Raw genomic sequence first — 22578 nt, forward strand, 5'->3', positions numbered from 1 at the left:
CTAAAACACCATTTAATTAATACCCATGTTCTATAAATTTTTTATGCCTCCATTTTGCCAAGAAAGATAAACATGTCACAAAACTGGGCTGTGCAGATGGACGTAATTCTCTTTAAGTAGGTCCTTAAAAAGTGGAACATGGATATCGACACTGTGAGACAGTCAAGTGTCAAAAGAAATCTGTCGGCTTTTTAGCAGTTGAATAATTCAGAAGATGTGCATTAAGCCAACTTCTTAATTTCCCGTTTCCCCCTTTCTAATTCTTTCCTTTTCATCCTGTGATCTTTCTTCTCTCTCCCTCAAAGCTATTTGTTGCAGAGATGCCCTGGAAAGCAGGTGGTCTTCCTTATAGGACAGCATCGCATCTGCTGCTCAGAATGAGAGGCTAAAGATCTAAAAGCAAAGGAAATGAAACCCACAGTCCTGTAAATGCCTTTTAAAATATGACCTTGTTTTTGGTTATTTTTTGTTGAATCAACTGGAACACTTTCATTGCTCTCGATAAAACAAGTTGTCTGAAGGCAATGATCCCCCTCCTTTTATTTTTCTGATACTGGGGTTTGTTTCTTTCCAACCATTTTCTGGATCAGGTTTCCTCCCTAAGATTTTACAAATGGTGTGGGTGGCTGCAAACGCTCTGAAGGTTTTTCTTAAGCCATTTGTTAATAATATCCTCTCAGCACTGACTCTAGCCTTTATAGTCGTGATTGTTAGTGAGGCTTCAAGGGCATGGCGGTGTTTTTCTATTCTTCTAGCCCTAGAGGCGAAAAGAATTCCCAGGAGGACTGTTGGCTGGCTTATTATCATCCAGAAACAAGAAATAGAGCCAAAGCTGAAAAGCTGAATATTTTTTTAAACTATCCAAACCTGAATGGGCAGTGAGCTATAAAAGAAAAATAGGAGCTCCAGGCTCACATGGACCTAAATTTAAAGCCCAGCTCTGCCACTTACTAAGTATGTAACACTGGCTCCGGGAGATGGTGAAGGACAGAAAAGCCTGGCATGCTCCCGTACGTGGGGTTGCAAAGAGTCAGACACAACTGAGCGACTGAACAATAATAATACTGGCCATTCAAAATTTGGAGCCTGAAGTTCTTACTTGTAAATAATGTGTATCATGGATAATGTTACCTATTTTACAGGTAGGAAAGATTTTTGAGCTTCAGTTCCTCATCTGTCAGGTAGGTGTAATAACACACATCTTACAAAGTTGCCAGAGGAACTAAATAAAGGAAAAGTGCCCAACCGTGCTCAGCATGCAGGCCCTCAAGAAACAAGTGCATCCTCTGAGCACCACCTCCTCCCATGCGTCTCTTCTTCCTCTGCCTGGCCCACGAAAACATCCACACACACATACGTGACACTTGGAAGAAGTAAAGAAGACTTTGTTAACAACAACAAAAAAACATCCACGCACACATACATGGGACTAGCATTCTTATTGCATCCTCCGCCTTTCACAGCGAAAAATACAAATGAGATGTGAACCCGGTCCCATCCTGCCCCAGCCTGCCTTGCTGTTGAAGTAAATTTTGATTCACGAATAAGACCCTTTGTCTCACCCATTCTCCTTGGGTCCATGCTTAGACAGGAAGCTCAGGTGACCTGGTTTGGCAGAAGGCATTTCCTCTTTGAACCTCTGCCCAGTCTTTCCTTTTCTGATTTTCCCCACAGCTATGAAATGTGATCATAAGGTTCTAGGATTCACAGTTTTAGGGCCCTGAACCAAGTGTTTTCAGTTTGTCTGATAATACAAATGGCCTTCCCATGTCTCTGGAGGCTCGTCAGTTGGATACTGTTTTTGGAGTAGCAGAAATTGCCTGCAACAGGGTGATTTGCCAACACTTTGTTCTCTCTCCTCACTTCCTCCTGTCCTCTCTCCTCCTTTTCTCTTCTGTGCTGGGATCCCTTCCCTGCCTCAGGCTGACTGGCAGGCACATTGATAGCCAGTTCTCACACTGGGCTCTTGGAGTGCACTGAGCAGTCCCACAAACCACATCTTCTTGGCAACTGCAGATCGTGTGCCCTTGTTCTCTGTAGTCTCCAGCTCTTCCTGATTTCTGTTTCTGATCTCAGTGCCAGGTGCTTGAGATGTCAGTTGGCCAAGACTGGTACACTCCACCTAAAGATCTAATGTGGAATAATTTTCTGAGCAGGAAAGAATAGTTACCAGATTCATCAACTTGCTCTGTTGACCTTTCTAACGGGGAATGTAAATCAGAGAATAAGGCAGCTGATTTGAAAAGAGTGTTATTAACTGCTGGAATAGAAGTAACCACAGCAGGCTATGTGATCAAAGAAGAGCTTAATCTTCATTGTTTTTCCCCTGGCTAACTTATCTTCCCTCTAACAACTAAAACCACTTTATTGGAAAATAGTTTATATGCTATAAGTACATAATTCAGTGTTTTGTTGTAAATTTACAAAGTTGTGCAACCATCATCGCAATCTGATCTTAGGACCTTTTCATCACCTTCACAATGTTCCACAAGCCTATTTGCAGTTAATCCTCACTCACAAAAAACCCCCTCCCTCAGCAGCCACTAATCTACTTGTTTCTATAAATGTGCAATTCCATGCATTTCATACAAATGAAATCACACAGTGTATCTTCTGGTAGATCTTGCCTCTTTCATTTACTATGGCGTATTTGAGGCTCATCTGTGTTTTAGTTGTGTATTGTTATTTAATTCCTTTTGACTGCCGTATAATAGTCCGTGTGTGCTGGTACCATGTTTTATTTATCCGCTGTCAGGTTGCTAGACTGTTAGATCATTTCCTGTTTGGGTTGTAGCACTGCGTCTATGAACATTTATGTTCAAGTTTTCGTGCATGTTTTCATTCCTCAAGTAGACTCTTAAGACTGGAATCACTAAGTCCTTTGATAAGCTTATGTAATCTGTTAAGAAACTGCCAAACTCTTTTGCACAGTGGCCGTACATTTTTCTTCACATATTTACCAACACCTGATGTTGTATGTTCTGGGGGGAGGAGGGCACTGTGTGACTTGTGGGATCTTAATTCCCCAACCAGGAATTGAACCCAGGCCCATAGCAGTGAAAGGGCCAAGTCTTAACGACTGGACTGCCAGGGAATTCCCTTCTCTGTCTTTTGAAATCTGAGCCATTCTAGTGGGTATACAGTGGTAACTTATTGTGATTTTAATTTTTCCAATAACTAATGATGTTGAACACTTTTTAATGTACTTGTTAACCAATCATATGCAATTTTGCTCTTTTTGTAACTGGACTGTCTTCTCACGGAACATTGATTTCTTTATATATTCTAGATACAAGGCATTTATCAGACATATGATTTGAAAATATTTTCACCCACTCAGTGGCTTGTCCTTTCATCTTCCTAATGGTGTCTTCTGAAGTACAAAAGCTCTAATTTGATAAAATCCAATTTATCAGTTTTTCTCTTATGGCTTGGGCTTTCGGTATCATATCTAACATATCATTACCTAACCAAAGGTCATGAAGATTTCCTATGTTTTCTTCAAGATGTTTTATATTTTTAGCTGTTACATTGATACTTATGATCTACTTTGAGTTTTGTGTGTGTGTACTGCTGATACAAACATTTGTTGAAAACTATGTTTTCTTCACTGAGTTGTCTTAGAGCTTTTGTTAAAAATCAATTGACCATAAATGTCAGGTTCTATTTCTGAACGCAATTCTATTCCATTGATCCTCAGGGCTATTTTTATGCAAATACTATACTATCTTGATACTGTAACCTTATAGTAAGTAAACTTTGTTCTCTTAAAAATCATTTTGGCTATTCTAGATTCTTTCATTTCCATATAAATCTTAGTCTTATCTTGTCACTTCTACAAAAAATTCTTAAATCTTCTAATCAATGAAAATGGAATATCTTTCCATTTATTGATATCTTCTTTAATTACTTTCAGCAGTGCTTTGTACTTTTCATACAAATCATGAACTTCTTTTGTTGCACTAAGTATCTTATTCTGATTCATTCTTTGTGAATGGAATTATTTTCTTAAATTTACTTTTGGATTTCTTGTTGCTAATTTGCAGAAAAACAATTGAGTGCTTCGTATTGCCCTTGCATCCTAAACCTTGCATGAAGTTGTTTTAGTAGTTTTGCATCATGTGTCCAGATGTGTGTGTATTCCTTAAGAATTTCTATGTATAGGATGACGTCATCAGCAAATAGTCTACTTCCCTCCTTTAATTTCTTTAGTTTACAAGTTGTAGTCTTTATCCATTACGTTTGATACTTGTTGAAGATTTTTCATAGGTGCCCTTTATTATATTCAGGAAATTCCCTTCTATTCCTGATGTGCTGAGAGATTTTAATCATGAATGGGTGTTGGATTTTGTCAAGTGATTTTTCTGTATCTGTAAGATGGCCACATAGGTTTTTGTCCTTTATTATGCTACAATAATGTATTATATTAGTTGATTTTTCATATATTAAGTCAACCTTGTATTCCTGGGATAAATCTCACTTGGCTTTTGACTGTAATGATTTTTGTACATTGCTAAATTTGGTTTCCTAATATCTTAAGAATTTTTTGAATCTATGGTTATGGACAGGGAGGCCTGGTGTGCTTCAGTCCATGGGGTTGCAAAGAGTCAGACGTGACTGAGTAACTGAACTGATGGTCATGAGAAATACTGGTTTATAGTTTTCTTATGATGTCTCTGTCTGGCTTCAGTAACAGGAGAATGATGACTTCATAGAATGAGTTAGAAAGTGTTCTCTCTTCTTATGTTTTTGGGGAAGATTTTGAGAAGGATTGTTGTAAAATTTTTAATGTTTGGTAGAATTCACTAGTAAAGCCACCTGGTCCTGGACTCTTCTTTGTTGAGTGTTTTTGATTACTGGTTTAATCTCTTTACTTATAAACCTGTTCAGATTTTCTAGGTCTTCACAAGTCAATTTTGATAATTTATATGATTTTGGAAATTAGTCCATTTCATCTATGTTATCCTGTTTGTTGGCTTTTAACTAAAGAACTAGTGTTCTTTAACACTTTTTATTTCTGTGAGATTTGATAATAATGTCTCACTTTTACTTCTGATTTTAGTTCCTTGCATCCTCTGTCTTGTTTCTCAAGTTATTATAGCTAAAGATTGGTCAAATTTTTCCAACAACCAAATTTTGATTTTGTTGGTTCTACTTTATTCTATTCTCTATTCCATTTATCTCTGCTCTATTCTTTATTATTTTCTTCCTTCTGCTAGTTTTAGGTTTAGTTTGTACTTCTTTTTCTCTTTCTTTGAGTAACGTTAGGTACAGTTAGGCCATTGACTTGAGAGTTTTCTTTTTCACTGTAGGCTTTTGCAACTATAAATTTCCCTTGAGCACTGCTTTTGCTGCATTCCATAAGTTTGACTATGTTGTGTTTACATTTTTATTTATCTCAAAGTATTTTCTAATTTCCCTTTTGATTTTTTTGATCCCTTAGTTGTTTAGTGTGCTTAGTTTTCACATATTTGTAAAATTTTGTTTTTCTTTTATTATTGATTTCTAGTTTCATTCCACAGTGGTTTTAAAAGATACTTGGTATGATTTTAATCTTTTTAAATGTATGGAGATCTGTTTTGTGGCTTTATGGTATATCCTGGAGAATAAATATTCTCTGAGCACATGAGAAGAATGTGCACTTTACTGTCATTGGATGATGTGTTTTATATATGTCTGTTAGGTCTACTAGTTGGTTTATGGTATTGTTCACGTTCTCTTTATCCTTGTTGATCTCCTCTCTAGATGTTTTTCTACTTCTATTTACAAGGACACTTGTGACTACATTGGGACTACTCAAGTAATCCAGGATATCTTGCCATCTCACTATTAACTTAATCAGAGCTGCAACCTTCCTTTTTCTTTTTAAGGGGACATATTTACCAGTTCCAGGGAAAGGAAGTGAACATAGTTGGGAGACCATTACCATAGTAACTATCCAGCCTTAGCTTTAATACTTAATATTTAAATACTTAATCTGAAGTTGGCACACTCTCTACCTTTGATATAGGACAGCATTGATTTAGAAACTGGGAAAAGAGCATGCAACTACAATAATATGATGCAAAATATAACATCAAAGTAGCATTTTGAAGAGTTCTAAAATATCAGAATGTGGATATTATTCTGTCATAATAAAAAGGGGCTTAACTTCTAGGACAGTAGAAATTAGACTAGGAAAGTATAATGTATTTGTTGAATTGAATGTATTTAAATGTGACTTGGTAAAAGGTTTTACATGGGGAAATCATTTTTCTTCTGCATTTTCACCCACAAATATTTCTGGGTTTTTTTGAAGGACATAGATTTGAATCAGAATTATACTTTTGGCCTCTAGATATGAGTTTTATAGTATACTTTTAATTTTTAATAATAATAGTTATGGACCTAATCATGCGTATGTCACACAATATAAGCTTCATGGTGGGCAGATTTTATAAGTGAGGAGTTATATTTTCCACTGAAGTCTTTGTAACTGAAATTTAAAAAAAAATATTGATTCATCTATTTGTGTTACTCACATTATGTCCAGCTTGAAAAGACCTTGATCTGACTTATATTCAATTAAGTTTTACGGCTTTGTACTCCAAAGCCAAACCATAACCATAAACTTAGAAGAAAAGTTATGGCTGAAAGAGAGAGCATCGCAACATGTTAACTACCCTCTTTCCATCACTTAGAAGTCTCTAGTTGTGAGCCAGGAAGTTTCTGAACAGTAAATTTAATGTTGAGTGTTGAGCTCCTTTGTTAGACTTTATTTTAAAGTCTTTGTTTACCAAAATGAGAAATTTTGAAGGGTAACCACAAAGTGCAATGGAAAGTAACATGGGAATAATTTTGATAAGCTACTAGAGTACAGTCTGATGATGTGGTTTTGTATCCTGGTTCTGATGCTTGCAATTTACAGAACCTTGGGGGAGTCAAATAATCTCTTTAAGTCTCAGTTTTCTCATATGTAAGATGAGGATAATAATATCCGCCTCAGACAGTTTGAAGAGTTATGAGAACATGTTCTGAACACTGTCAAATACCAAATAAATGAAATGGATCATCATTCCTCTCAAATGAAAGCAAACAAACAAACAACTTCAACTTTAATGGTATTAATGGAATTACACATATGTGAATTGTCATCATTGAGGATGAATATATCCTGTGGGAATAGGAACTCCATCTGAGAATACAATGAGTTTCAGATGTCTGGATTAGGAGGCTAATGGGACAAATGCAAACATTATATCCATTTATCTCCATGTGAGCCTGTGAGATTTCTCTCTACTTTTTAACCACAGTCCCAACTATGATCAGCTATCTCACAAGTCACTGATATCTGGTTAGGAAAGACTGGATAGGCAAATCTATGCCTACTACTGAAGACAGGAGCTAAAAACACAAGTTCCTTTATGGATGGGTTATACGTGCAAAGTTCATGCTAGTAAAGTACTTTGTCAGGTACACGGAAACAGTCGGGTTGGACCACTAATATTTATAACTAATTATTAAATACTTTATAAATGGTAAAGACTGTAATATTCTCAAATTTAGTCTTTTAGAAACGACAGCATTAAAAATAGCATGAGTGATTTAGAGGGACATTATTGAGAATCTGAACCTTCTGGCTTGACATATACATGCCTGATAGAATTAACTTGTCTTTTAGTAGAATGCTTCAGATGTGGTAAAAAGAGAAATGACACAATCCCTGTCATAGTTAACAAAAAACTACATAGAGGAATATTTCTTTTTTTATGATTGAGGGCATTGTGACTAAATTAACACACGTATCAGTGGGGAAAAGGGCAACATTAATCAGACTTGCTGACTATCCTATGTACTGTATCTGCTATGAGTATATATACTCATGTAACTCAACACTTCATTCTGTCTCCTCACTGTGACAGGATTTCATCAGTCTTGGCCACTCACGGCACATATTCTGTATTGTGCAACTGGAGATCTCAATGCAGTCGCTCAGCTTGTGCCCCACAGGAGCTGGCTCTGTTCTCTGGAGACCTACACCAGACTGAGGCAGCCTAAGAGCAGTAAAAGGTTCCAACTGTGAGGATTCCATTCAGGACAATGGAGAAGAGGTTAGGAGAGGACAGTACCAAACCCCTTATGCATATGCAGCACTGCTGCTGCTGCTAAGTGGCTTCAGTCGTGTCCGACTCTGTGCGACCCCATAGACGGCAGCCCACCAGGCTACCCCGTCCCTGGGATTCTCCAGGCAAGAACACTGGAGTGGGTTGCCATTTCCTTCTCCAATGCATGAAAGTGAAAAGTGAAAGTGAAGTCGCTCAGTCATGTCTGACTCTTCGCGACCCCATGGACTGCAGCCCACCAGGCTCCTCCGTCCATGGGATTTTCCAGGCAAGGGTACTGGAGTGGGGTGCCGTTGCCTTCCTTATGCAGCACTAGAAGGAAAGAAAGAGTTTTTACAAGGAATTGGAAAGAGCCAATGTGACTGGAGAAAACTCAGGTGGGAGGAAAAAGACTGGAAATGGAAACCAGAGCAAGGAAATAAAGTAAAATAGAGTAAAAAGTAAAGCAAGCAAAAGGTAGGAAAAAACAAAATGCCCCCAAAGTTGTTGTCTCCTCAGAATTCTTTTTATGCTTCTCTATTGTGACGCCTTCACAATGTGTTAGAATTCCTTGGTTATAATATATCTTTCTGTCATCTCTCTAGGATGTGAGTGCCAGGAGGGCAAGGAAGTGACCAACAGGTAACTATTTCTAGGACAGAAGGACAAAAGGCAGGGGGTTGGTTTATAGGGAACTATAGTAAGGAAGGAAAATCTCAAGGCAAGAGGACAATGAAATTTAGCAGAAATTAACAACCCCTGATCATGGACTAGGATGATATATGAGAGACAAGATGGCTATCAAGAATGGGAAAGCCTCTCTCGCTCTGATTTGCCATTACTTGTTCTGTTTCAGACCTTTCATATCCAGTGAAACACAAATGCTGAGTTCCTGGTTTTTTTTCTTTTTGTTTTTTTTTTAAAGAGTAGAGGTAGTTAGGGAGGATGGAATCCATATGTTTCTGATTCATTTACACAAATCTCATTGAAATTCAGCTCAGAGTTGGGCGATTGAATGTCATATATGCGGATGCACAGCATAGTAATCATTTTAAGTCATTTTTGACGCTCCAGGAAGTCTCCAAGAATAAGCAATATGAAGCTCCAAAGGCCTACCAGCACAGTCTGAAAGAGAAAGCCAGAAATAACTGAAAGGAGTCTACATTTCCAAACTCAACAGTCTGCCATCAAGAATCTAAAGACTTTTTTTTTTTTTTTTTTTAATGATGCCCAGGGGCCCTGGAAATGGCAGTCAGAACATAATTCGGAACTAAGTAAAGCTCTCACCAGCAAATGTTACAAAGGAGAGAGAACTAAAGATTAAACAAAATCTAAATGGAGGAGAGAATGAGGCTCTATCTTAAAGTAATTGGAAGTGAATGAAACAAGTAAAAACAAAAACAGGATGGGGAACACATGTATACCTGCGGTGGATTTATTTTGATATTTGGCAAAACTAATACAATTATGTAAAGTTTAAAAATAAAATTAAATTAAAAAATAAAAATAAAATAAAACAAAAACAGAAAAAACTTGGAAAAAAGGAAGATCAAGGAGTTGGAAACAAACCCAGCCTTTAAAGAATGAAGTTTCACAACTCAGTGTTGTAAAGTACGATGGCTCCTTATTTCAGTGCCTTTATTCTATTTTACATGCTGATTCAGACACAGCCAATGCAGAGACTCACTTTCCATTACCCCCCAAAAAGGAGACAGAGAATGTCTTTGCTGTCTAATGGCTTCCATTTTGATTAGGGGAGAAAAGGCCATAAACTAATTAAAGGGAAGATTTAAGGATGAGTTGGGATTCTCATTTGAGCAATCGCAAAAGTGGTTGTTATAAACTTAAAGTTTATTTGCCCCATAATTCTTATGTAGAAGCCCTAACCCTGATGCGATGGTATTTGAAAGTGGAGCCTTTGGGAGGCCATGATGAGATTACGGTCCTTATAAGTAGAGGAAGAGACTAAACTGACTCTCTCTACAGTACATGAGGGCACAGTGAGAAGGCGACCATCTGAAAGCCAGGAAAGTGATCCTGACCAGAACCTGACCATGCTGGCACTCTGATCTTAGGCTTTCAGCCTCCAGAAATGAGGGAAATAAATTTTTGTTGTTTATGCAAACGGAGTCTAAGGTATTTTGTTATGGCAGCTTGAGCTTACTAAGACAGTGATGATTTACTGAGTGATTATTTACTGAGTGAAGAAAGAGTGGATGTTATATGTTTGAAATGGCTGATGTTACAGAAAGAAATCATTTCTGTAACATGGAGATGTTACAGAAATGATTGCTTATACACATCTGGGTACCATCAACATTTTGATTCAATGATACCAAAACCATGAGAGTAGTTGAAAACTTCAAATAATAATAGCTAATATATAGTAAATACTTCAGTATGCCAGGAACACATCAAGTGCTTTGTCTCATTAATCCTTACAATATAGCCCTGTGAACTAGGGACAATTGCTATCCTGAGTTTACATATGAGAAAACAGGGGATTAAAGGTACCTTCTCAGTGAAACTGAATCATTGAAATGACCACATACAGTGACAGTAAGGGTCCCCTAATGAATGATGGAAAGCCCTGCCTCCCATACTCAGAGCTTAAAACCAGCTGTCTAGTGTTTCACTCCAAAGTATTAGCAGATACTTCAAGATCACCATAAATTTCAGAAATACTTCAAAATAAAATATGAAGGCCAAGGCAAGTAAAGAGGGGTGGGAAATTAAAAAAAGAAAAAGAAACCCACCATGTCAGAGAATGCCTTTGTCTTAATTTATGGCTCAGGTTATGGTAACTTGTAGGAGAATTTCAACATATGCTTCACTATAATGATTCTATTGCAGTTGTTGGCAAAACTGTCCTATATGCGTCTATTATGTCAAGTTTTTAAATCATTGTTCAGTTTGTTAACTATGTTCTTCACATTTTCTCTATCTATACTGATTTGTTGTCTGTTTTACCACTTACTCAGATATGTAAATGTCCTGATGTTGTGATAACTGTCTGTTTCTTCTTATACTTCTGTCCGTTTTCCTCTATATGCTCTAAAGGTTTTACATAATATATAAAAATTTAGACTGGTTTTTAAGTCTGATAAAACTTTATCATTATAGAATATCCCTCCTTATTTTTAATAAAACTTTTTTGCTTGGTATTATTATCATTGTTATTTTAGTTAGTATTTGCCATCCAAATAACTTTTCTTTCTATCCTCTTATATTTAACCTTTTTCTATCCTTTTACATTTAAATTATCTCTGTCCTGTTTTCTATGTGTCACTTGAAACAGCATATTGTTAGTTTTAGGTTGTTAGCCAGTCTGATAATTTTTTAGTTGGTACATTTAGTCCATTTACATTTAATAGAATTAGGGACACTCAGAGAAGGCAATGGCACCCCACTCCAGTACTCTTGCATGGAAAATCCCATGGATGGTGGAGGCTAGTAGGCTGCAGTCCATGGGGTCGCTAAGAGTTGGACACCGCTGAGCGACTTTACTTTCACTTTTCCTTTCATGCATTGGAAAAGGAAATGGCACACCACTCCAGTGTTCTTGCCTGGAGAGTCCCAGGGACAGGGGAGCCTGGTGGGCTGCCGTCCATGGGGTCGCACAGAGTCGGACATGACTGAAGCGACTTAGCAGCAGCAGGGGCTTAAATCTACTATATTACTATGTGCTTTCCAATAATTCTTGTTTTTTAAAGTCAATCTTTCCTTTTCTTCCCTTATTCTGATTATATAATTTTTCCCATTTTTCTTGTTAATTTGAAAGTCATATAATATTTTTATTATCCTTTAGTTCAAGTTGTTATTCGCCTCTTTTCAATATCTGTATCACTACAATAAACAGCAAAATACCAAGCAAATGAACAGCTTACACCTTTTATCAGTTGCATCACAGCCTGTATATTGTCAATAAAAAATTTAAGTCAGACTATCTTATGTGGGTTCCAAAACTTATCCTGGACAATGTATTTACTTTCTTCAGTTTTTTCACTTGTGCAATGAGGTGAATATACCATTATAAGCTTAAACTGTAATAAATTTATGGGGTTGAAGATAAAGTGATATAATGTTGAAAAGCACTAAATACAGATCCTAATACATGGTAACCATTGGGTTTCTATTATGCCTTTCTTTTTCTAGGCTATACCTTGACCAGATTAAAGACAATACTCTGGAATCTTAGAGTCAAGTAGACTTGGAAAGTCAAATTATTTTGTGAATGGCTAGCCTTATTTTATATTGATTCAATTATCTTCAGATTCAAAGAGGGACAGTTCTGGTGCTGGAACCAAGTTGCGTGTGTGCGTGCACATGCATATATGGGTATACGCTTATGTTAGTTTCTGGCCTGTGGATACCAGGTGTGTCCCCTGTCCCTTCCCTGCTCTGCTCAGTTCAGCAGGGTGACTGAGACCTGAAGGTTGTATTTCCCAGTGTCCCCTGTAAGCTGGGTTCTTGCTAAGTTTGGCCAATGGGTCACTCTAGTGAGACTGTAGGCAGAAGAAGCCATGGTGTTTTCCCCTTGTCTCTGTATCTGTGGCCATCTTTCCAACTGGCTATTTCCATTTTATTGCTCCAATTTCCTCTGAACAGATGCAATACATTTCTAGCTTCCACTTAGTGACTTCTGATTCTGGTTGAGTTTTTAAAATCCTTCCAGTTTAGGATGGTAATTCTTTCTGATGTCGCTAATCTCTCATGTATCCCATCATCTTTGTAACCAGTCACCTGGATTAAATGCCTTCTTGTATAAATACTTAGGTGGCTTCTGTTTCCCTTGTTGGACCACGATTGAAACCATGTGAGTGATTGTGTGTGTGTGTGGTGGTGGCGGGGGGTGGGGGTTGGGGAGAAAGGAAGGGAAAGAAGGAAGGAGGGAGAGACAAAGAAAGTGAGAGAGATTGATCATGTTTAGGAATGAATTAGAGTCACCCACTTTAGTGACTGTGGTTTCCTATACACTGCCAAAAATATTATAGCTGCTAAACTACGAGCTAGCAAGATCTCCAAGGGAAAAAAATCGTTGGAGTCACTGAACGACTTAATATACCTACTCAGTGACTGTGACATTCTGAATTATATGGGCATTTTCATAGGTGTTCAAACGTATAGTTGTTGACTGATTGATATGATACTTTTGGAACAATAGCTATTATAAAAGTACAAAACAGAAAATAATCCATTTCATGCTTAGACTATATCCTTTTTTTTCCTGAAAGACAATAGAGTGTGCTGTCCATCTCAATAAGTTTTATATTGCTAGATAAATCCCAGGAAAATCCTTGCCACATACAGTTATTCTTAACCATGATACCTGTCCTCTAAATGGGATAGAAGGTTCCAATATTCACCCAATACCCAGGATTGTTGATAAACTACCCTCAAAGAGTTAAAAATAGGACCGGAAGGAAGCATCCTAGGCCTAAATTATTCTGGGAGAATTTGTAAACCTTGGTTTCACTACTTATAAAATTCTTTCACATGAGAAATAGAGATCCTTATTTAAAGAAAAAATACTAAAAGGAATTATATTAGAAAATTCTTTTTTTTTTCTTCCCCTTTTAGTATCTGGATAGTTCTATCAATTGGTATTTCCAGCTGAAGCCGTACTCTTATTTGTCTTGGTGCCTGTTTCAGATTTTCACTTCCTTGTTTTGAATGTTGACTCCCTTAATTACTTTGTTATTCATTTGCCAATTTAGTCTGTAAAACTTGAAGCAATCTCTCTTCATAATATCCCCTTTGGCACATCATTGGCTTGTGCTGCTTTCTTTCAATCTAGGCCAATGTAGAAAAGTCTTGTCACCAATGAACAAAGATCTTAGCAATAGACTTGATTAACATCAGCATGGGCTCTGTGCTTCAGATGCTTAAAAGGCAAACATCTATAATATTGCTTCCACATTTGAATTGCCAAGCAAATTATGTGCATTCAAAAGGGATAAACTAAGAATGTTGCAAAGTGTTTCAAAATTAACAAATATTGACTGAGCATCTACTATGTGCCAAGCACTGTGCTAAGCATTCCAAGGTTATAATAGCTAAACTCACAATTTGATGGGGATTATATTTAAACAACTCATTTAAAGCCTTTTGTGTTATTCGTGGCATACAGTGGTGCTCAATACATGGCAGTTATTGCTAATAATCTGGGAATGTACATCCCGATTCTGGGTTTTCCCTGCTGTAAAGAATCAAGCTTCCTTAGTGGCTCGGATGTTAAAGAATTGGCCTGCAATGCAGGAGACATGTGTTCAGTCCCTGTGTCAGAAGGATTTCCTGGAGAAGGGAATGGCTACCCACTCCAGTATGCTTGCCTGGAAAATTCCATGGACAGAGAAGCCTGGCAGGCTATAGTTTATGGAGTTGCAAAAAGTTGGACTCTACTGAGCGACCAACACACAAGGAATCAAGCAGGGATAAATATACAATCCACTTGATCCTTCCCCTGTCTATGTTCTTTTCCCATATTATGCACTCTAGCCTAACTCCTAACTACCAGCCTATCTACTTATATATTCATATTATTATCATCTTCCAATGGTTCAGTGGTAAAGAATCCACCTGCAATGCAGGAAATGGAGGAGATGCAGCTTCGATCCCTGGGTCAGGAAGATCCCCTGGAGAAGGGAATGGCAGCCCACTTCAGTATTCTTTCCTGGAAAACTCTGTGGATGGAAAAGCCTAGTGGACTACAGTCCAAAGAGTCACAAAGAGTCGGACAGGACTGAGTGACTGATCACCTATAATTTGTTCATTGATCACACACAACTTACCTATTTACTGTAATCTTGGTTCCAGTTACTGCTTTTGGCCCCCTTATCTTAATGATGATAATAGCTAACATCTAACCTGATTTTTCACTCTTGCAATATGCTTTGCTAAGCACTTCCTAAAGATCATCTCGCAGGATCCTATGCAATAGGATAATCCCATAATCCTAGATAAGGAAGATGTTGTTCTGAACTTCAGTCTTCCTTGATAGACTCCTGCTGAATATGACCCCCTCCCAAGCTCTAGTGTCACAAACTAGAATTACATAATAAAGGACAGGAACAGCAATCCCCTAAGAAACAAAGGCTCCCTAAGTGATCTTCCTGGTTGTTCCACATGGAGACTGGAATTAGAAATTAAAAAACAAAGAGTCCTAGGTTTTAAGAGAAAGTAGATAGATGGGATAATAGCCTGGAAATTTACTGTGAAGAAACACTTTTAAGGAGAGAGAACTTTGCTTGAAAAAACTGCAAGGTAGTAAGTGAGATCAAATAGCAAATGAGATTCTCTGAGGATGGGAGATGAGTAGCTTGTGAATTCTCTTTTTCTTTCTAAAGGTTGTCTAAGCTTGGTTATAATTCTTTGGGTGTTCTATTTTCCCTTTACCATTCCCCCTTGATTAACATGCAGGACTTGCTCAAGCTGTAACCAAGTAAACCCTGAACAGCATTCTCAGCAGGGAAAATGTTGTTTCTGTCCCAGTGGACATATGGCTTCAAGACAAAGATGGGTTCAATTTGCATTTCTGTTGACAACCAATTTCAAGTGCCCATGAAAAAGCCTTCGATGCTACCATTCTGGCCAAAGGTTTGGCTTTGTCCACCTAAGTATTTCCTTGCTCTGTGACTTACAGTCTCCAGATGCAATGGGGAAATCTGCTGGGTCAGCCTGTTCCTTTCCTTTCCTTTCTTCTCTTTTTCCAAAGAATTAGCAGATGCAACAAGCCTCTCAACAAGTGATGAGACACTTCCTGGCCACTCCACGCAGTGGGCACTTGCCTTTCCTCCTTCCTTTAGGTCACTCATCCTCAGTGACTTGGCTTTAAAAATGGCTGTGAGTTAACACCATGAAAGATGCCTTACAGATAAAACAAAAGGGAAAATATTTCCCTTGCCAAAATTCTCAGGAAAGGAGAGTTGTCAGTGTTGGGAAGGATTTGATAAGATGACACCTGGGAGCCTGTCTAGCCTGGGGTTAAGAAGATCTGTTGCTTGCTAAGCCCCAGGCCCTTTGTACAAGCTCTTCTATATATGGAGAGCATGACTCCAAGGCCAGGCTACCAGGTTCGCCTATTACTCAATGTCTGTGACCTCAGTAAAGTTTTTAACCTCTTATGCCTTGATATCCTCACCTATACAATTAGACATAATGATGATAGCTCCATCCTAGGGCTGTTGGGAGAATAAAATAAACATGTATGTAAAGTAAGCAGAACAGTGTTGGCACATAAGAGTAGCATGTAAGTGTTCCCTTTTTATGACTTACTTATTGAAAAAGCAAGAGAGTTCCAGAAAAACATCTATTTCTGCTTTATTGACTATGCCAAAGCCTTTGACTGTGTGCATCACAATAAACTGTGGAAAATTTTGAAAGAGATGGGAATACCAGACCACCTCACCTGCCTCTTGAGAAATCTGTATGCAGGTCAGGAAGCAACAGTTAGAACTGGACATGGAACAACAGACTGGTTCCAAATAGGAAAAGGAGTACATAAAGGCTGTATATTGTCACCCTGCTTATTTAACTTATATGCAGAGTACATCATGAGAAATGCTGGACTGGAGCAAGCACAAGCTGGAATCAAGATTGCCAGGAGAAATATCAATAACCTCAAATATGCAGATGACACCACCCTTATGGCAGAAAGTGAAGAGGAACTAAAGAGCCTCTTGATGAAAGTGAAAGAGGGGAGTGAAAAAGTTGGCTCAAAGCTCAACATTCAGAAAACTAAGATTATGGCATCTGGTCCCATCACTTTATGGGAAATAGATGGGAAAGCAGTAGAAACAGTGTCAGATTTTGTTTTTTCTGGGCTCCAAAATCACTGCAGATGGTGATTGCAGCCATGAAATTAAAAGACGCTTACTGCTTGGAAGGAAAGTTATGACCAACCTAGATAGCATATTCAAAAGCAGAGACATTACTTTGCCAACAAAGGTCTGTCTAGTCAAGGCTATGGTTTTTCCAGTGGTCAAGTATGGATGTGAGAGTTGGACTGTGAAGAAAGCTGAGTGCCAAAGAATTGATGCTTTTGAACTGTGGTGTTGGAGAAGACTCTTAAGACTCCTTTGAACTCCAAGGAGATCCAACCAGTCCATTCTGAAGGAGATCAGCCCTGGGATTTCTTTGGAAGGAATGATGCTAAAGCTGAAACTCCAATACTTTGGCCACCTCATGCGAAGAGTTGACTCATTGGAAAAGACTCTGATGCTGGGAGGGATTGGGGGCAGGAGGAAAAGGGGACGACAGAGGATGAGATGGCTGGATGGCATCACCGACTCAATGGACGTAAGTTTGAGTGAACTCCGGGAGTTGGTGATGGACAGGGAGGCCTGGCGTGGTGCAATTCATGGGGTCACAAAGAGTCAGACACAACTGAGCGATTGAACTGAACTGAGCCTTGTTAATCCTCATCCTTCCTCCCTTTGAATTTCAGCTTATGTGTCACTTTTTAAAGGAAGTTTCTCCACCTCACTTTGCTACATGTTCTCAGAGAAATCTGTTCTTCTTTCCCAATCACAGGTTTATAAATGTAATCACTTGGTGTGTGTGTCTGTCTTCTCCACTGGGCTGTGACCTTCCTTTGATCATTGTATACCCAGTGACTGGCACAGACTCTAGCACATAGTAGATGCTCAATAAATTTTTGCCAAATGCATGAGTGAGTGACCCCCACACAGACACATTTAGAGCAACTAAATCAGTAAGTTTGTATCTAATTCAACAAAAATATACTGAGCACTCACTCTGTACCAGACCTTGTGCTATTAATCAATTGTTAGGCAGAGGTAGAAAAGATGGTTCTTGATCTCAAGAAGCCCTAGTCAGAGGTCAACAGCCAAGCATCAGACAAATCACAGCACAGCAAGATGAAGCTTACATCAGCCACGTGCAAGTCTAACAATGACCAGTTTATGAGTTGCTGTAGTGATTTTGGCTTCCCTAGAGATTATAGAAGCCCAATGAGTTAGTAGTAGCTGTATGCATGGTGGCATCAAGACAGACAAATAAAATAGGATAATCAGAAGAATTCTGATTGTGCAGTAGAAAAGAATCATTTGCATTTCTTTGGCACTTTCTCCAGTCCTACATGGAAGAAGCAGTACGTCCTCCAGGCCTCAGTCCTCAAGGCTTAGGCCACTTTGGTTTCCATTGTCCCTTCAGGGACCTTAGTTCTAGGGATTGTAGTATTTAACTATAGACTCTAAAAGTTCTCTCTAGCATTTCTCCCAGAAGGCTCAAACGTCCTTATACAAGTGGGACCCCTGATTCCTTCTCAATATCCCAGAGCTCCACAGGAAGCAAACTTAATTCAGATTTTTCTTGGGACACTCTTTCCCCCCCACTCCCCCCCCCCATTTTTATAGGAGTATAGTTGATTTACAAGGTGTTAGTTTCAGGTGTATAGTAAAGTGATTCAGTTATACATATACATACATCCACTCTTTTTCAGATTACTTTCCCATATAGGCCCTGACAGAGCACTGAGTAGAGTTCCCTGTATTATACACAGCAGGTTCTTGTTAGTTACCTATTTTATATAAAGTAGTATGTAAATGTCAGCTGGGCTTCCCAGGTGGTGTCAGTGGTAAAGAATCTGCCTCCTAATGCAGGAGACATAAGAGATGCTGGTTCAAACCCTGGGTCAGGAAGATCCCCTGAAGGAGGGCATGGAAATTCATTCCAGTATTCTTGCCTGGAGAATCCCATGGACAGAGGAGTCCAGCAGGCTACAGTCCCTAGGGTCAGAAAGAGTCAGACACGACTGAAGCGACAGCATGCATGCATGCACGCATGCAGGTATGTCCGTCTCTTGGGACACTCTTTAAATGAAACTGTTCTTGTCCTTTCCCCAATACCAGGAGTTTCTACCTTCTTGTCGCTGTTCACTATATAAATATACTTAGAGGCTGCCTTCTAGAAAGTGCTGGACTAATGGTAGGTTGGAGATGTCTAGAGCTGTGCCCTCTTGACCCTAACCAAGCCTGCCACAGTCCTTCCACCAGGGACAATGCACCTCTCAGCACCACACTCACCAGGCCAGGAAGCATCAAACAAATGCCTGCGACCACAGGCTCTCCACTCTAAGTGCCAGACTCCCCTTCTTTGTCTCATCATTGTTCTCAGAGCTGCTGTGTCCGAAGTGCAGTCTGGCACCTGAGGGGGATTGGTGGCAGGCGCGGTTGGTCTCGGCAGACAGCCTACCTGTCAAGGGCTTCTGGGATTAGAAGTGCCCATTGCCAACACACCCTCTGCAAGAACTTGACGAGTGGGCATCCAGCCAAGAGGCAGAGCTCAAAGCCCTTCTGTGCATGTGCTTCTCAGACCCCCAACTGGCTACTTAGCCATTTGGCCAGATCCCAACTCTTCCAGCAGTGCTTTTGAGCCCCACCCCATCTTTGGCTTGGCTGGATTGAGCACACCCACTATCAGATACTATCAATTTTCCTTCATATGTATGAGGTTGACTCAAAGCCGTGTGTTGGGTTGGGTCCATGTCTTTCCTCTACCCTCACTGCCCCCTCTGATTTTGATGATACAAGGCTGGTTTTGTTCTTTTGAAACAAAGACTCTGTTCTGGGTGGATGTTCCAAGTCAGAAAGCCTGGTTGTGTTTATCCCAGGCCATTGGCTGGGCATTCACATGCTTTTTGTATTTGGTAAGTGACAGTATTTGCAAAAGCTGATTGCCACAGCAGGCGGAACAGAGACAAGACTAGCGAAAACATGTGTCGGTAACATATGCTATAGCCTTTTCTTCTTTGCTCAGAGGACTGACACTTCCTACAGGAAGAAGTAATTATTTTGCATGTGCATAGATTACACTGGAATGAAAATGAGTGGGGAGGCGTTGTTGCTGTATACATGAAAGAAGAGATAACTTTCTTTCCCTTTTTCTCTCTCTTTTTCACACACACCACTCAGCTCATGTGCATGTATACAGGTTAACTTGCCTGACTTTTAGACTTTACTTCTTTTAAAAACGGAGAAGGCAATGGCACCCCACTCCAGTACTCTTGCCTGGAAAATCCCATGGATGGAGGGCCTGGTGGGCTGTAGTCCCTGGGGTCGCTAAGAGTCGGACACGACTGAGCGACTTAACTTTCACTTTTCTTTTAAAAAACTAAATGTTCTAAAAATTCAACGCCTATTATTAGCAGAGAGGCCTCTTGTAAAATGAAGAACGAAAGCACTACCTTGACGGTGTTAAGCAAGCCTGTGCTCAAGTCCTCCAGTTGTATAGCCCATGCGACCCACAGAAAACGACTTAACTCTTAGACTTCATCTGACACCTGTGGACAAAAGGCCTAACTCTCAGGTTGTTGTGAGGATTCAGTCACATGGGGTATGTGGAAAGCACCTCAAGTAGGCTGTAAGTAGTATTCCCTCCCTGGGTCAGCTTGCCAGGTGGGACACCAGCTGTCAACAGCCCCGATGGATGACTTGACTCACCTCTCCATGATCAAGTGAAAGCTGTGGGGAACTCTGGACAATCCCAGAGAGTTCTGGAACTACCCAACTTACTTGATATATTTTCCTGCAGGCACAAAGGACAAGTCTGACAGTGGAACTCACGGAAGCAGTCCCAAATGGAACAAAGATTCTTGTACTTGAAGCCATGCTCGCCTCGGTCATTTGGTGGAAGTTCAAAAGAACCGGGTGACGCACATTGGGATGGAGCTGGCAAGGCTCTCTTTCGTCTTGCTGTAAGCTCAGAAGTCCTGGCAACAAAATGGCCAGCGTTCGATTCATTGTATTCCATCTTAACCAACCCTCTTTCCCACCCTAAACCTGGAATCATTCTACACTGTATGTATTAGCATGAGTTTCTCCGCTGCTTTTCACATTCCTCAGAGCAAAAATTGCTCTCAAACTTCTCACACATACCTGCTTTTGTTCTATTTAGCACCATGATTTCTCTAAAATAACAACAACAACAACAAAATGTTCCATCATTCTTGACTTAGATTCATAAGATGGTGAGTGTTGAGTAAATCTTGACTGCATGCATGAGGATCGCTTACAGTTACGAAGGGCATGCTTTGTGTTAGGGACTGTGCCAAGCACATGGCAAACCACTCCAGTATTCTTGCCTAAAGAATCCTGTGGACAGCAGAGCCTGGTGGGCTGCCGTCTATGGAGTTGCACAGGGTCTGACATGACTGAAGAGACTTAACATGCATGCATGCATTGGAGATGGAAATGGCAAGCCACTCCAGTATTCTTCCCTGGAGAATCCCAGGGACAGAGGAGCCTGGTCAGCTGCCATCTATGGGATCACACAGAGTCGGACATGACTGAAGCGACTTAGCAGTGCCAAGCACATATTTAAAGACTTTACAACAACTGTATGAGGTAGATATTCTCAACCTTATTTCACAATAGACTGTTAGAAATGTCCAGTCACTTGCCCAGTGTCACAAAGCTGTGAAGTAGCAGCCATGAGATGTGATTACAAGTCAGCACAACTTTAAGAGCCCCACATATGATGTTGACCCAAGGCTGAGGGAATGAATGGATGAATAATAGAGCTCTAGAGAACTTTCTCAATGTCACCCTTGATCCTTGCTCTTCCTGACCTATAGTTCCAGCCCTGCCCCCTCCCAATACGGGAGAGATTTTTATCCTCCCTTCTGTGAGTTGGTGGCCACTGTGTCCTTTAGTTCTTACAGCTGCTTGCCATCATCATCTCCTGTGCCCAGTTCCTCCAGGTCTCCAGCACTGAGCTCCAAGTTGTCTCACCAATGAGTCACTAAGGAGTATCATCATGCCCACAACCAGAGCCCAGGAACTGGGGTCTTACTGCCAATTTCCACAATGTCAGTCTCCTGCCTGCCTGCTTCACCTGCTGTAGCCAGTCACCCATAGGAACACCTTTGCTATGTGCAGCTCCTTCTGTTCCCTAGTGCTCATCACTATTTTTTATACTCTCCAGACGCTGGATTCTGTCCTGGACTGGACTTCCTTCCATCCTTTCACCCAATCCCTCCTCTAACTGCCCCACTCCAGCAGGCATGCCCATTTCCAGACTCCAGCTCTGTCCTGCTGCTGCTGCTGCTGCTGCTAAGTCGCTTCAGTCGTGTCTGACTCTGTGCGACCCCATAGACGGAAGCCCACCAGGCTCCCCCGTCCCTGGGATTCTCCAGGCAAGAACACTGGAGTGGGTTGCCATTTCCTTCTCCAATGCATGAAAGTGAAAAGTGAAAGTGAAGTCGCTCAGTCCTGTCTGACTCTTAGCGACCCCATGGACTGTAGCCCACCAGGCTCCTCCATCCATGGGATTTTCCAGGCAAGAGTACTGGAGTGGGGTGCCATTGCCTTCTCCGAGCTCTGTCCTAGACTCTTGCAATTAACCAAGGCAAGCCCAGAGTGCTCTGGACACAGCAGACTCCATCTAGCCCACCCCTCATGTGGGTCATGGACCACGGAAGTTCAGGAATTTTTGCCAAGGTCACAGAGTGAGACACACCAAACCTAGGACTCGCAGG

General features: G+C 40.1%; 1 long non-coding RNA gene across 3 annotated transcripts in view; it reads left to right on the plus strand.

Annotated features, from left to right (window-relative positions):
• The window catches only part of LOC112447881 (uncharacterized), a 39491-nt gene extending 18596 nt beyond the window's left edge, over window positions 1-20895 (plus strand). The window contains exons 4-6 of one of the 3 annotated variants that reach the window (XR_009495527.1): window positions 7902-8090; window positions 8687-8723; window positions 20634-20895. This is a non-coding gene — a long non-coding RNA (uncharacterized lncRNA). Of the gene's footprint in view, window positions 1-7901; window positions 8091-8686; window positions 8724-10067; window positions 10207-20633 lie in introns of those variants that run through there. The other 2 variants (XR_009495526.1, XR_003036153.2) reach the window with 2 other exon arrangements.
• Window positions 20896-22578: the final 1683 nt, after the last annotated feature.

Source organism: Bos taurus, chromosome 8 (assembly GCF_002263795.3).
Source record: "Bos taurus isolate L1 Dominette 01449 registration number 42190680 breed Hereford chromosome 8, ARS-UCD2.0, whole genome shotgun sequence".
NCBI classification, from domain to species: Eukaryota; Metazoa; Chordata; class Mammalia; order Artiodactyla; family Bovidae; genus Bos; species Bos taurus.